Source organism: Podarcis melisellensis (assembly GCF_964234715.1).
Source record: "Podarcis melisellensis genome assembly, chromosome: 9".
NCBI lineage: Eukaryota > Metazoa > Chordata > Lepidosauria > Squamata > Lacertidae > Podarcis > Podarcis melisellensis.
In genome coordinates, this window is record NC_138541.1 from 48,306,260 (window position 1) to 48,318,846 (window position 12,587).

A 12,587-nucleotide genomic window follows, 5' to 3' on the forward strand; every position below is an offset into this window, starting at 1 on the left:
GAAAAAACCAAAAAGCCTAATGCCAAATGGAAAAACTCCTACCAGGCCCCCCGGGCAACCGGGGCGACCAACCTAAGGTCCATAGCAAGGCCAATGACCTAAGCCCTAACTAAAAGGGAGTGGAGCGTGGGTGACTCGCACAGGATGACAAAGAGAAGTGAGGCCGAGGAGAGGCTGGCACTGCAGCATAAAGGCTGCTGGACACGCCCCCCCCATGGCACGTGGTTGGACGGCCACCGGGGGGGCGTGAGCACCAGCCAGGTGAGCTGGAGGCAGGGGGCAACGCCCCCTGCTAGGAGCGGTGTTCGGGCTCCCGCCCACAACCACTCCCCTCTCTTTCAGGGAGGAGAGTCTTTGCGGTGCTGTGAAAAGTATTGGAAGCAATCCAAAGTGAGGGGACCCTGGACTTATTCTATAGCGGTGTCCAGGACCTAGTGTGACATATAAGTTTTGTTGAATGAACAGAAACAGTGCTTTCAAATACCACTGTGCTATCAAATTCAACATACATGTAAGTGAACAATTGTCAAGGAAATTCAGCACAATCACATTTGACTCCCAAAGATGATACTTTATCAAAAATGAGGGGAATGGTAAAAAGTTGAAAAGGAAGAGGAAGAGGGTCAAAAGTCTTATAGTGGATGTATACAGTGGTACCTCGGGTTACATACGCTTCAGGTTACATGCGCTTCAGGTTACAGACTCCGCTAATCCAGAAATAGTGCTTCAGGTTAAGAACTTTGCTTCAGGATGAGAACAGAAATCGTGCTCCGGCGGCGCGGCAGCAGCGGGAGGCCCCATTAGCTAAAGTGGTATCTCAGATTAAGAACAGTTTCAGGTTAAGTACGGACCTCCGGAACGAATTAAGTACTTAACCCGAGGTACCACTGTACTGCAAATCAGGGAAAGTGCCATCAAGGTCAATTAAGTTTCACCCACTAAAATGACATACCACATTGCTGCATTATGGAACTGTGGCTTTTTCTAATGAGATACCACTATGTCACTGAATTCCATTCATGTAAGTGTACACAACTGAACATGTCATGCCTCTTTATGCACCTGAATGGTTCTGTTCTCCCATGAGTCACCCAAGAAAATGGTAGGAAAGAACTGTTTGCTAGAATACTACCCCAAATATTACTGCATGCTCTGATCCATGCAAACTGCAGAAAAATAACAGTGCAGAACTCCCAAAATTTTCCAGGTTAATGGGGTTGCAATTAATGAGGAAGCAATTGGCATGGAAATGAAATGAAACTGTCGAAATCATAATGCTGCTATACAAATCTATGGTGTGACCATGCTTGGGATACTGTGTCCCATTCTCATTGTTGCATCTCAAAATGAATATTGTGGAGCTGGAAAAGGAAAAGAAAAGAGCAATCAAAATATGTAAGGAACTCCCAAAAGGTTACAGCATTTTGCGCTTTTTAAGTTTAGGGAGGGAAAGGCAAGGAAGGTGGGTGGGGAGAGAACATCATAGAGGTGTATAAAAGTATGCATGTTGCATAAAAAGTGGAGTATTTGTCCCTCTTTCATGAAAGTAGAACTTGGAATCATCCAATGAAGCTAAGCATGGGAAAATGTATGCCAGATAAAAGGGAACTACGTCTTCATACTGCACATAATTAAAATAAGGAACTTACTCCCTCAAAAGAGGACTAAATAGCCACCAACTTGGATGGCTTTAAAAGGGATTTAGGGGGGGGGGAATCCTTGGAGTATAAGGCTATCAATAGCTATTAGACATGATGGCTGTACTCTGCCTCCAGTATTGGAGATGCCATGCTTCTAAATGCAACTTGTTGTGCTCTTGTCCTGCTTGTGCACTTCTCAGAGGCATCTGGTTGGCTACTTTGAGAATAGAATGCTAGACTAGGTAGGCCTTTGACCTGATCTAACAGGCCTCTTATTATGTTTCCAAGCCTCTCAATTTGTTCCATGGTGAAAATAAAACACGGCTTAGTGTAATTTGCAAATGCAGTTTCCCTAAAAAAATCTTACAAGTGCTCCATGTTTGTTTCATGAGCAGTTTACCTTCCTTATCCACTTTCCTTTCTCCTTTAGGAAAGCCTGTTCTTCTTCCTTCTGTGCCTCTTGCATGCAGCCCAACCCCATACTGTACTTATTTATGTGGAATTAATTTCCACAGCATTCAATGGCGCTTAGTCCCAATTAAATTTCCATCGTGTTGCAACCCTAAAGGGCAAAATGGCTCTCTATACAGCTTCTTTTATGCCTCTGGTAAATATATTTTAACAGCAGTTGGGGGAAGGCTGGTATGTCTTTTGTTTTTGCTATGCTGACTCTCTGGCCGGTGAATGATTTGATATACTGCTTCCACCACCTGCAGTTTGGACAGGCACATTCCAGAGTACTGAGGTGACAGAAGCTTCCTTGCCACTGGCTTGTGAAAAAGGCAACCCAGACAGAGCTGAGCAGGGGGACAACTTTGCCTCACCCAAATCTCCTTCCAGCATAGTGGACCAGGGGTTTGGATTGTGCTCTTCATTCTTGTTCCTATCTTATTGGCTGGAAGTGATTTATTCTATATAGAAAAGGTAACCTAGTGTTTGTATTGTCTTACAGCAAATATAATAAGTCTGTTCTTTCTTATCAGTGTATCTTTCATAAGGTATGTGGAAACGTAGGTGTCAAGTTAGTATGCAATAAGCAGTAATTATAAGAATCTGAAGACTTCACTGACATTTTCTTCTCTAATTTACCTTGAAGTCTAATAGGATTAGCTTCAAAGATGAATATTTCACTAATTTAAATAAAAACAACATAAATAGGTTTTAAAAGAAGAAGTATGTGACACACTTTTGTTACCTACTGTTCTTCTCCATGCCTGAAGAAAACTGGCTGAATCAAAAGGGGTTTTTGTCCTTAAGTGGCAGTGACCACAAGGATTGACAAGTACAGCGATCACCTTTGAGAAGTGATTTCTAAGGATGTTAAGACCATGAACTGCTTTCATTTGGAATGCCTTCTTTAATAGATGCTTCAAAACAAAGCCAATAACTGATCTGCTCTTTGGGAGAAAATTTGTTTTTGTATTTGAGAATGTGCTTTATCATGGAGAAGAAAACATGCACTTATCTTTTCCAGTTTGTTATTATTTGACTACAGTGGTTACAAAGTTCTAACACAGAGAATCATCTAGTACTCTGTTGAGAAATGTGAATCTATGTGAATAAAATAATTCTTCACATTTCCCGTGCTGCATCTCATAATGCTGCAGCAGTTGCTACCAAACTAATATTAATCCATAGGCACATTTGTTAAGCGTTTATCTGTGTATCACAAGAACAGAAAAATATAGCTGTGAAAAAATGTTTGTGGGTTGTGCATTCCATCTCTTTGGTCTGGAAGTGTTACAAAAGTGGCTGCAGTTACGTTGTACTAAATGTGCTGAATGTTCTCCCACAGGGGCTAGTGATTCCTTATCTAATCTCATTTGGGAGAGCAAAAAGTCCATTCCTGCACTATAATAATCTTGAGTATATGTCTGCTTGAGGAAAAAAGTCAAAAGGTTTTTGTTTTTTACTTCTCAACTGATAAATAATGGTAATATAATTTAAGACAAGAAAAAATAGGGACAGTTTTTCCACTTTCTTTTTGCATCTTTATTCAAGCAACAACAGGGTAAGGGTTTTCCCTCTTCCTGAGTTGCTGAAAGATGTGCACCAGCACTGAGGAAATGCCTCAGTAAGACTTACTGAGGCTACTGCAGTTGGGCTTCAGTGGCTCTGAAAATCCAGCAAATGGTTCCCTGGTCAATTTTCACATTTTGCAAATCAGAAGTGAAATAAATCCTGTTTGTTGTGTGGCTCACATGAGCAGCAGGAAACATAAAGCCTTGACAAACCATTCACTGCCATAGATCTCTCTTGATTTCAACTTGCAAACAAACTACATATGTAACTATATATCACAGGCCAGTAGTTGTACAGCCTAGTTGCATTAACATCTTCCCTTAAATTTGAGTTTTCTTTATTTGTAAAGTAATAGAATAGTAAAAAAAAATCTATACATTATAATTTTGAGGGGAGGACTTAAATTTTGTATGTGCGTGATGGGTAGGGTAATGTTTCAGGTTTTTCTTTTTTCTTTTAATAATGATGCTTTCCTTCCAGATATGCTAGCATAGGAAATAAATATTTGTGTATTTTGTCTGTCTTTTCAGTTTATATGTTTCTAAATGCCTGTTTGATCACTTTACACTTTTCATCAAGGTTTAGAATTTTGTTTGCAAATACCAGTTAGCTGTCAGAACTCCAGATTGGAAAGCAAATACCATACAGTGACCCGAAAGTGGGAATGTGAAGAGAAAGAAGCTCACAGTTCGATTCTAAAGAAAAATTACATGTAAAAATGAGCATAAAATTACCTTTGAAGAATGTGCCTGTTGATCACTGTCAGAATATATACCTCTCTCCACGAACTCTGTGAAAAAAACTTCAGCCAGAAGGCACAGGCAGTTTGTCCTTGTTCCTCTTCTTTCCTAGGAAAAAAAAAAAGGAAGATAGACCCACCTTTATTCTTGGAGAAGAGAGATGAAAGCACAAGCTCAAGGTGCATCATATTATGTAATTCCATCCAAAGCCAAGTACACTTTTCTGCCAATCCTATCAAACAAATGGGCACTGCAATTCTGGAAGACTTTTGTCTTCTGCAGTGCCTCCAGATGACTCAGTCCCCAGACTCACTTCAAGCACTGTTTCTTCAGTTTTCTCATTTTCCTTTATGCAAGTCTTGCAACACCTAGTTGAAGTGGATCGGAACAAGAGCTAGAAATTTAAAATTCATGTTTGACAATTTGGGTATAAAATAGTCAGCATATGCTGTTCAGTGTATACTATAGCTCTTTTTCGAGCCCATTTCCCCCTACCTTAACATTTTGTTTCATTTTTAGTATACACGTATCACAAAGAAACAGAAGACAAGAACATTAGTCATATTATAGAAGTCTTTTTGTTGCTGTTGTTGGATGTCCTTGTCTGGTAATTATTCTCTTTTTTTCTTTAAGGTTATCTTAGAGTGCCTTTCCAGAGAAGTCTGTGTGTGGAGGGTGATTGCCAATTATGTTTGTTTTGTGTCACATATGCATAAAGCTGAATCAAGTCATTTAAAATGTGTCCACTGTGTTTAGAGCCCTTCTTAATATACAACACATTTTGAAATGTATTGATTTTAGTTTCTTTGTGCTTAATTTCTGAAGTGTGAGCTGCCAGCCTCAAATATTCCTGGGTGTCCTTTCTGAGGGTATGCCTTCTTGGCAAATATATACATATGGGTACAAAGAAAAAATGGAAATACTAGGTTTGTGATACCTCTTTGCAAAGCCCAGATGTATACAAGATAAGTGAAATTTGCACAGAAATATCACATAATTTGCACAGAAATTCCACAGACCTCCTGGACGTTTGCATTTCACAGACTTTTGGTCCTACTGTTTCATATCTCTAAAGTTGTATATATTATCTGCCCAATGAATATTGCATTTCTTGCATCTATCAGTAGGCTCTGTTCCATGAAACTTCATGCCACAATGCAACTGTTATACAATCCAATCCTATGTATGTTTACTCATGCACACTGAATCCCATTGTTTTCAAAGGGACTTACTCCCCAGTAAAGTTCATTCAGGATTGCAGCTACTGCTGTTTTTGATAACCAAGAACTGGTCATTATTGCTTAGAAGTGAGGAAAATGAAATTTGTTATTACTTCAGAAATTTCAGGACTGAGCTCTTTTACAGAAAGCTGGTTCAGTAAGCCTGCAACACCTTCCATGGTTACCTGGGATTAAGGTAACCATGGAAGGTGCTAAGGTACTCCCATGTCCCTTCCGCAATCTCTTCCTGTTATGCATTCTTTCATGATTCTGTGAAATGACACTCCGCTGCCCCCACTTTTCATTCTCCTAGCCCCATGGTATGCTCCATTTCTCTCTTTCTCCAACCCTTCTCCATAGCCCCTTCCATCTTGCCTTTGAACCAACCTACCAGATGTGGACATTCTATGCTGAATATCTCCTACTTGCTCCTTTTTTCCTCCTTGTTCTACACTCTATTTCCTTTTAATCACCATTGCCATTCCTCCCATACATCTTTTTTTGTCAGCCTACTTACTCTTTTAAATGATCTGGTCTACCCCATTACTACATCAGTTCCCTCATTATGCCTGCCTCTTGTCTTAAACGAAACCAGATGCCTGCCAGTGCTGCCACCCTGCCCCCACTACTGTAAGAGGAGAAGTGCCATTCCACCACCGAGGCTTCTCCGTTCTTGACCACGACCCGTTTGCACGAGTATCAGTCATCCCTTCCCCTTCCCACCTCCTTTTCTCCCTCTCCTTGCCATTCCACCGGCTCCTTTGGAACAGGTTCCTCTTTCCCCTTGACTCCATTGACACCTGCTGGCCTCGTCTCCGAAGCCCCGCCCCCTTCCTCATTGCCATTCTCCAAGCGGCGCTCCTTCACGCCAAAACAGAGAACGTGCCCCCTCCCCGTCCGCTCCTGACGAGGGTTTATGTGCCCCATTCACGAGCGTTACGCGCCAAGCCGAGGAGTGACAGTGGTGTACCTTTAAGGCACGTGAGGGAGCGAGGAGCGCGAGAGAACCCCTGCCGGCACGGCACTAAAACCCCTCCATTAACAATTGCAAACTCGCCTCCTCCGCGACTAAAGGGCGTTCTGGTGGGAGCGCTCTTCCTGAGGAGGTTAATGAGGGAAGCGGCAAAGACCAGCGGCAGCCTGGAGCTTGCCGGCTAGGAGGAGGAGGAGGAGGAGGAGGGAAAAGAGAAGCTGCAACCAGCAGCCTTGGGAGGCTGTGGCAGACCGTAGAAGCCGCTCGCTCCACGCCGGTTCCATCCGCAGACTGCGCGCGTGTCTCGCCTTGTCCGCTCAGCCCTCGGGTGCTGCGAGAGCGGCTGCCCTCCCCTCACAGGCACCTGGAAGGAGCTGCTGCTGCTGCTGCCTAAGCCACGCTGCTCGTCCTCCGCCGGCGGCCGAGCCTTTTCGCTCCTTAGCCGCCACCACAGTCGCTTCCTTTTTACCCCTCGGTTTCCCACCTCGCCCTCCCCGCCCTGGGGAAGGGCAGCTGACGCCGGCCACCGAAGCTGCGGGCGAGCACGGAGCAAGCTGGCGGGACTGACTGAGGTGGGCGCGAGAGAAAGAACTGTCTGTGTGAGAGGAAAATCTAATCTTGGCGCCAATAAGCAAGCCTGAGGAGAGCCGCGTCTTTGGGGAGGGGGGCGCGCTCGCGCAAAGCCATAGGATCGGACGGCGACGCTGGCCAGGCTTTACTACTGCTGCTGCTGCTGCTGCTCTTCGGCGTGACCGACGCGGCGAAGTTCGACGCAAACGTGTTGCTCGCCGCCGCCGCCGGCAGCCTCCACCTGCCAGCCCCTGTGGTTGTGGCTCCCGCCGCGCTGCCTTGCTGGTGCCATTCCGCGAAGGTGGGCGTCACTTTGCCTGCCCTGAGGACCGAGGACACCCAGGTACGCTCCTCTTTCGGGCTTCGCCTGTTGTGGAAGGGCGCGCGGGACGACGGAGCTGGTGTTATCTTTCCTCCCGCCCCCCTCCTCCCTTCCTCCTCCCCTCCCGGTTGTGTGTCAAACTTTGCCTCACACATGGCGGTGACAGCTCTCCCCCCCTTTCCCCCCTCCTCCTCCTCCTTCCCCCTCCCCGCCCCGCTTTCCCAGATGGGCGCGACTGCCCGAGGTGAGGGCGTTGGGGCTCGAGGAGGAGCCAAGACCCTCCTCCGTTATAGGAGCCGCTCGAGCCCGCGATTATATAGACGCCTCGTTTCAATAACGGGGCTTCGAGGCGTCAGGTTTTCCTCGTCGCTTATTTTGCTCCGTAGAAAGAGTTGAGCTGGGTAGGTAAGCAAGTTTTGAAGCTGCAGGAGGAGAGGCCAAGTTTGTCCTTGCTGGCTGCCTCTCGATCCCGGGAGGCGAGGCGATTTTGTACCTTAACTTTCACCGCCCTCGCCTCCCAAGCCCTCAACTGCCTGACAGACACCTCAGCAGTCAAGTGATGAAAATCCTGCAGTTTTAAGTAAAAGGCTCCTTTTTCCAGGCTTGCATGGATCCAGGATTTGAAAGAAAATGCCGTTAGGTAAACACACTTTCGCTTTGAATGCATCGTATTGAAAACCTGTAACGGTTTTTGAAGGTTTGTTTTGATGCGCCTCGTGTAAAAAAACAACAACTTGCCAATAGACATGTGTTATTTTTAAAAGATCATTTCGCTTGCTTTGGGTTATATTAAAAGGCTGCGTGTCTTCTACCTCTATAGTGCTCTCTATGCAGATTATGCTAACTGAAATCTCTGCTTCCCTGAGACTGTTTTTACAGAAAATGTCAAGTCCTTTTTTCTTTAATTTTAAAATGCTAGGTAAATATTTAGTAATAAGTTGGACACAAGGTATCCAAAGATTGCTGAAGCCACCTGCTGAATTGTTTTATTCCCGCCCCCCTCCTCAGTGCTGGGAGTTAGTTGTTAGCGTTGTACAGACATCCAGCAGATGGAGCAATGGAAAACTGGTACAGTTTCTGCATTATAATAAACGACCGCTCTCTAATCATAGCTAAATAAAAGGTTATATTGCATACTTTCCCCAAAAGGGGAGGGGGGCTTGCCTGCTGCTAAAGTTTGTGATTGATGGATCTTTTTATTTTCCTTTTAAAAAGATGTTTATAATAAATTGCTGGTAGCATGTAGTTCGTAGTTCTGCTTTTTCTGCCTTAGGTGTATTTCTTTGGTATTAATGGCTCCCATTTGTGGGTGTGTGGGTTGTTTTTGCAATGCACAGTGAAAGACTAAATGGTTTGTAGTTAGGAAGGTAGCTCTTTGTGAGTACATGGCTGTAACTGTTGAAGCTACAGAAGGCTGTCTACAATTTAGACAGGTATAATTGGAAAATGTATCAGTTTGCTGCAGATAGTCTCAAGTAATTATACTCATTAAATGGTTAATTCAGTATTGCAATGGAAGTTGTCCTGATTGCGAATGAGCAATGACAGAAGTGTTGGTTGCTATGCTACAGCAGTGCGAACTTTTAAAATAAAATATTACTAAAGACATGAAAATGTTTATGGTTGGGAATGAGTTTTGGTGGTTCTGTTGCTCAGATAAGCTCTGTAAAGACAGCATTCAGCAGGTTATACCTCATACAATTTGGCATCTGTAATATTCACTGTGGGTGCAACTCCAGAGACCCTTTTTGGCAGTTCCTCACCACCAAAACATATTCTATGACTAAAAGTTAAAGTTTGATTTTATAATTGGTCTGCACTTGAATATAGACTACAATATAATGTAGCTGGTTCCAGAACTGTAACTGTTTTAAAGCATGATCAAGGTGAAGTTTAGTGCCTGTGTATACTATTGATTTTAATCATGTGCTTTAATTTTCCATTGATTTTCACTGGACAGTAGAATTTACAACTTTGGCTGCATTATGCTCTTTGATAGCCATATTGATAATTTCCTATAAACGAGTGCTTATTGTGCCTCTTAGTTGGGCATTAACTATTAGGGAGGAATGTGGGTTAATTTTTGTTACTTGATGAGTATATGTAGTAGAAGGGGCAATGCAGAAGAAACCCATTTTGTTGTTAAATTTTCTATTTGCCTTCTAAAACTTTATTTGTCACCCTTTTGTGTTAATATACATGCCGTATTCACTTATCCAAAAGTGAAGTGGGATATTCAAAAACAAAGTTTTAAAGGTGTTTGCAAAACATAACCCTACACTACATTGAGGACTGCTGGAGGGAATAATGCATTATTAAAATAGATTCTTTTTCAGGCTTGATGTGTATTGTCTTATAACCTTAAAGCAAATGCCTTTTTTTAAAAAAAGTTTTTTGGGGGAGGTATTTGGGGGGTCTGGTTGTATAGATGTAACTATGTTCAAGCATTCAGAAGATTCTGTCCTCACTGATGTTAGCGCCTCTTGATCATCTTAGATGCAGCTACTTCAGCAGGGTGTCTGTTTATCTGTTGGTCTTTAAGACTGGTCTACTTTTTGTTGCAGCAAGATTGTGGTTCAAGAGCTGATCTAGAAAGCTGTTTTAAAACAATTTAATTTAAGTATATTTGGTCTCATTGAAATCTAAATCAGCTTCATTCAAAGTAATTGCCTATTTGGGTCAAGTTGATAATTAAGTCAAGAGTTCTTAAGAAAAAGCAAAGCTTCTACCATCTGGTTAAAGTAGATGTTCCAGGTACATATTTATTTCTGTTCCTTTATTGAAATACTTCCCCTTGGGTTTATACTCAACTACCACCATGCCTTTCCATGTACACTGGAAGCTGCAGCTGTTGTGGCACCTATAGGTGTTTGTTGTTGCTCATGCTTTCTTCTAGGTCAGGAATGTGAAACCTATAGACTTCCAGATATTGCTGGACTCCAACTCACACCAGGCCCAGTTAGCATGGTTAATGGTTAGAGTTAACAGCAGTTGTAGTCCAGCAAATATCTGTAAGGGCACAGATATTCCATCCTAAGTGCTGTATGCAGAGAGATAGTCAAAAGGAAGCTAATGGGTTGCATATTCTTGTGGGTGATTTCATTGGCTTGTGTTGGCTTCTCTGATTTTTCAAAATGCAATGCATTCAGAGGTGTATTTCTGTTTTTGGACTAAACATAGTTGGATCCACGTATTGGTCGTCTAGACTCCGGCACAAGTATTGGCTACCATGCCAGAGATGGTTGTGAGAAGTGTCAAACCTAGTATTGTAAAAAGTCATTGCTTGGAGATGTCATACGTAGCTCTGAACTTTGTTCTGGAGAAGCTGCATTCCTTTATTTATAGCAAATGGAGTAAAAGTTGGCATTGCTAGGTAAGTCAAGATGTAATTAACAATGGTGCCTTTCAGTAAATATTCTAAAATAATACATATACTTTTTAAACTCCAAAATCTCAATCTTCATATCTTTAATGGTAGTTCTGTTTCATTCTTCATGTTAGATGTTTGCTTTGACCACACAGTAAACCTATAATAGCATAAGCAATTTTTTTATTAGAATATAGGACAATCTGACATAATGTAACTTGGATTTTAACAGTGGGTGATTTGCTGTTCATTATTACATAAATGGAATTGCCTGTGCTAAGATGAAAATGGAAAATACACATGTTATTATCCAGCATGTTGAGTACTTACTGCCTTCTCTTGAATACGAGGGAACTATGGCTACAAATGTTTCAATTTTTTAAAATGGTTGTTGTTTGCATTACGAGAACTATTGTTTTTATTTGAAGATGATAGCCCACATAAGCTCCTGAAGCTCCTGGTGAGTAAATCACAGCACCTAATTTTCCTACTATAAGCTAAAGATTATATTTAATGTGTTGGTCTGAGTGATTACGGCAGTGTACATTTTAAATCAATTGATATTAAAGCCTAGTTGAATCTAGATTATTCTCGATTAAAAGGCTAGAGGACTATGCTCTGTTACAAACCTCGGTTGCCTTACTCTAGAGATGCTTGTGAACAACATACTTCTGCTTAACTGATATGGAGCAAATATTGTGATAGTTTCTGATAAAGGTCCAGAAGAAGGTAGTGGGGGAGGGGGCTGCATTGGAAATAAGAGTCACTGAATTTGACAGGGCTTACTTCTGGGTAGACATGTGAAGTATAGGAACACACTGCAACAGAAGCATTGCTGATCATAGGGTTAGTTACAGTGCTCCAAAAATTTACACCAAGGAATAACATGTCCTCCTTGAGGTGTTTCACCCATGCTCTTAGAGATGCATATGTAGAATGTGAGGAATAATTGCTCACTCCTGCTTTGGTATGGCCTCATGCACCACCCAACTCGTAGTTGAAAAAATAACATTCCTTTTCATGTGCAGGGTGAAAGGCTTTATAGTCTTGACCAAAACAGTTACTCGTTTTTGTAAGTACAGTCATACCTTGGGTTACAAATACTTTAGGTTGCATTTTTTCGGGTTACGGACCTGCCGAAACCTGGAAGTACCAGAACGGGTTACTTCCAAGTTTCTTGGGTTGCGCATGCGCAGAAGCGCAGAATCGCAACCCGCGCATGCACAGAGGTGCCACTGCAGGTTCTGAACGTGCATCCCGCACAGATCACATTCACAACCCGAGCATCCACTGTAGTTGACCATAGAAACCAGACAGAACCAATGACTTGGAGATTTCCTAAAGATAATCTGACTGCATGCATATGATAATATGCCTTCACTGTGCAAATCCCTAGGAAGTCTAATTTGCGGGGGAGCAAAAGTGATATTTCACACTAGCACTGTCTCAATGCTACTCTGAGACCTACAGTGGGAGCTAAAGGGAAGCTGGAGGCAAAGAAAAAACATGACAGAGATGTAACATCCTGAAGTAACTAGGATTCAGGTGGGCAGGGCACTCCAGCAGCAAAGGTAGGTCTAAGGGTGAATGTGTGAGCTTGAACTATACTCAAAATAAACTGGAGAACTGCCACTTTAACCTGGTCAGACACTTTCTATCCAGGTAAATGATAGAGAAGGAACATAATTTAAGTACGATTGTTCATGATTGATTGCATTCTTTTTTTATCGAGG

At 42.5% G+C, this 12,587-nt stretch overlaps 1 protein-coding gene and 1 long non-coding RNA gene across 3 annotated transcripts in view; one reads left to right on the forward strand and one right to left on the reverse strand.

Moving 5' to 3' along the window:
* Positions 1–354: 354 nt before the first annotated feature.
* On the reverse strand, positions 355–6,648 carry LOC309378254. The gene is made up of 3 exons (XR_014171957.1): positions 6,593–6,648; positions 4,397–4,510; positions 355–431 (listed from the first exon to the last, which is right to left on the reverse strand). It is a non-coding gene; the product is annotated as an uncharacterized lncRNA (long non-coding RNA).
* Positions 6,649–7,413: 765 nt separating this feature from the next.
* Positions 7,414–12,587, forward strand: part of TENM3 (teneurin transmembrane protein 3) — a 1,264,289-nt gene continuing 1,259,115 nt past the window's right edge. The window contains exon 1 of one of the 2 annotated variants that reach the window (XM_081925878.1): positions 7,414–7,508. The gene's annotated coding sequence lies outside the window, so the exon portion shown is untranslated. Of the gene's footprint in view, positions 7,509–7,802; positions 8,128–12,587 lie in introns of those variants that run through there. The other variant, XM_081925873.1, reaches the window with a different exon arrangement.